The sequence below is a fragment of the Montipora foliosa genome, chromosome 1 (genome assembly GCF_036669935.1).
Source record: "Montipora foliosa isolate CH-2021 chromosome 1, ASM3666993v2, whole genome shotgun sequence".
Classification (NCBI taxonomy): domain Eukaryota; kingdom Metazoa; phylum Cnidaria; class Anthozoa; order Scleractinia; family Acroporidae; genus Montipora; species Montipora foliosa.
The window spans coordinates 10,703,297-10,707,213 of NC_090869.1; positions in this window are offsets into that span (position 1 = coordinate 10,703,297).

The window sequence follows — 3,917 nt, forward strand, 5'->3', positions numbered from 1 at the left end:
AGAGGCCTGGCCCAGTTATCGAAACTGCGTATTGTGCAACTCTATCAACAAACACGATCCTTAGGGACGTGGAAACTATATGCCTGAGGAAGCACCGATATGGTGCTCTGCTCCAATTAGTACTTCATCATGAGACCAAAAAGAAGCTTTACTCCATCCAAAAAGAGGCAGAGAGATTAAGAAAAAGAATTTGATCTACTAAACCTCTACAGGGCATCAAATGAACGAGTTACTAAGTTTGCTAAGAGAGGCCATCAAATTGAAAAACGTCCCTGGTACATCAGGACCAAGGAATGGCCCCGGTTCTAGTAGAGTGTAAAACGTATTATAATAATAACAACAACAACAACAATAACGATAATAACGACAGTAATTATTATAGAAATAATAAAATTAAACCGATAGCCAAAGTTGACATTCGGTTGCTTGTGCTGACTTCAGAGGTATTAGCATCACATCCGGCAGTAATCGCAAAGGGCGTTCGAAGCGAATTGTCTACAAAGCTTTGGCAACAGCCATCTTGGAACAAGTCACCCATCTCAATTAGCGCCACGCGGTATTCGATACGTTGGGAGCTGCGTCAATGCTCTACTGTAAGACGTAACACAATTTTCTCATAGCGTTGGACGACCACACGACTAATGCCGTGAGGCTTTTTTTCAATGGACTTTTCCAAGGTTTGATAATGTCAGGGACAACTTATTGGTAGAGAAATTTAAAAGCGGCCCTCTAAATCCTTATGGTGTTAATACGCCATTTCCGAGTTCATTTATGGTCTGCCTCCTCGTCAAAGGGAGTCTAACACGAGCTGTTGACGTTAGTTATGGCGCGAGCAAAGAGAATTTACGTTTTGATAATTATAGTTAACAAGTTGTTTTCCTTTTTCTCGTCGCGTTGTTTTCTAAAGGAAATAGAAAACACGTACTCCGTGTTTCTATCGAGTTATAGAAACACTCGCCTGCGTGTTCCTCGTGTTCTGCCAAACTTTCACTCGTGTTTCTATTACTCTATAGAAACACGGTACATGTTTTCTATATGTTAGATAATACTTTATTTAACGAGGGTAACACATTAATGTTAAACAGTTTTCTAACATGGCAAAGAATTGTATTTTGCGATGGGAGATTCCGTGATTGGAAAAAAGGTAACAGGCAGGAAGCATCCAAGGAACGTATGTGGCCCTTATCTTTCTAATCTTTTTTAAACGATTTGGAAATTACTGATGATGACACCGACCTGAAAAGGTATGCCGATGATTGTATTCTTCTAGTTACGGTTCGTAAAGATTCACTGCGGTACGATTTCAGAAACATTTTATAGAGCGGGTGGTTTTTATCGGCACTGCTGATCTTTGTAAAATCGATTCTAAAAAGCTTGCGGTCAGTTTTTTTCAGTATATTAATCAATTCTGATACATAGCGCCGCTTGTAACATCTCTTCAAGTTAAGAAACATTGAACCACAGTTAGGTCCGATATCGATTCACTGGAACCGTACACAGAAAGACCATAAGACACCAAAAGTAATTAAAATCTTTGGTAAGATGATAGATCTGAAAAGATGGTATATCTTTCTGTCTGTACCCTTCCTTCCTAATATATAGACATCCGTTTGCTTCATACAGTATAGTTTTGATGTGCATAGAAGAGACTCCAAGGATGGTTAGGGAGTCATGTTCGGAAAAATATTATACATTTCTGGGTACCTGTGATGATGTCCTTTCTTTCTAAGAATTAATTCCTTGCATAAATCTTAGGAGTACATGTTAGCGATGATCTCACATGGAACACTCACATAGCCTACCTGTTCAAGAAGGCAAACAACGCCTATATGCGCTGCGCATTGTAAAGAAATCTGGCGTTGCTATCGATGACCTTGTTAAGATATTCTGCGCGCTGATCAGGTCCGTACTCGAGTATGCGTCCCCGTGTGGGCTGCCTGCGGGAGTACCTTGACAACGTCATCGAGTCAGTACAAAGAAAGCTCTGCGCATTATGCTCCCTGATTTGAGTGACGGTGGGGCCCTTCACCGAACCTCATTACAATTTCTCACGGAGCGTTGGGCGGAGGCATGCTGCAAATTTCTTTTGAGATCACAACATCAAGAACCAATGAAATCGGTCCTGTACAGAGATACCATTCAACAAGACTGCAATCTCCGTCCAGGACGTAGCCGGTCGTTGACCCCTAAACTAAACACGAAGAGATTTAGCGAGTTTGTAACAATCAAATTCAGTAATTGTATTATGTAGTATGATATGTAATGTGTAGCTTATGCGATATAACTACTGTTATCCAGGATTCCCTGCCATTGTAGTTGAATAACCATACTTACTTAGTATATAGAGCGAGTTTCAATCGAGTGTCGTAAAACCAAAACCAAAGTAATTACTTTGGCCAATCAAAAAGGAGGGAGGCAATCCAATAAACCAATTCAAACTCGAAGTAATTACACGTAGCCGACACAAAGCGCGGGAAAATGTGCACGCGCGAGCTACGATTGGTTATGATTGGTTGAAAAAGTAGCGCGAAAATTTTGAACCAATCACTGAGTGAAGTAATGCAAAACCAAAGCCAAACGCTAATTACTTTCGACACTCAATTGAAAACCGCCGCTCTATTACATTTCATCTGATTACGATAGGTCCAGTCCAGGAAGAGCCCCACAGCACGGTCTGTCGAGCTTACAACCTCTTGGTAACTGAGATCCCCGTGTATAAAATTGCATATAATTCATACTGAGCGTTTTGAAGGTTTGTGAATAGGTTAGCGTTTCGTTACAAGTTATCAGTTGATTGCAATTCTTCTTATAACTAAACTGTTGTTTTATGCGATTAACATGTGTTACTTTTGATATGTATTTTATCAACTGAATAAAGATTCATTATTATATATTACTTAATAATAATAATAATAATAATAATAATAATAACAATGATAATGCAATTAATAATGTAATAGCTGACAAAAATATAAAAATAAATTCATGAGCAAATTAATGGATACATTAAACAACAAATCAATGTGACTAAAATATTACATGTATTAAATTCAATAAGAAGGCAATGTTAAACTGAACAATCGACTTCCAGAACCTAATTAGCGTGAATATATTTCGCTTTGTTCTCAATTCACTGAAAAGCTTGCTACATAATTCTTTTTCGATATCTTCACACAAAATCAGCGAGAGAGAAAATTGATTATCTGAACTGATGAAAATGTCTCTAGGTTTACTGATACACCGTAAAGAATCGTGTTTGTTTGAGCAGTTCGCGAATATGGCCTGTGACACGTGCACTGTGATCGATATTGCCGAGACAATTTATTTTTTCAAAATATGTAATGACTCTTAACACAAGTATTTCAAAGTAACCCGGGCCTTGACTGAAAAAACTGCGTTCTTACCCCGTTTCGTTCAGCAGCCATGTCAGTACGCATTTTCAGTATCCACGACAGCAAGCATTTAGAGTTCTCAATACATTATCTATAAATACAAATCACTTTTAAAAATGGAGATGGCGTAAGCCGATGTCATAACTTAAAAAAGGGAAAGAACTAGTCACGCACAATTTAAAGTGAAGAGAATTTTTTCCATGCAGCAATCGTCCCGCATACAGTATTAATTTAACGACGACTCGAAGCTGGAATTCGATGCAAGCAAGCTAGGGGTGCTGATTTTCGTTAAGGATGGTTAGGGCAAAACAAGGAAGTAGCATGCAAAGGAGTTACAGCTGTAAACAAAGCGTACGCAAGTATTTTGCAATAACCCTGGATTCAAGACGTACGGTGCGAACGTATTTGCAAGCACAAGGCATCGCTGAAGGGCCACTAATCGAAGCTTTTAGGTTTGATTGATAGATGGACTTGTCGTCATTGTTTGGCAACTCTGCGATTTAAAATTCAAATTCATTCTATATT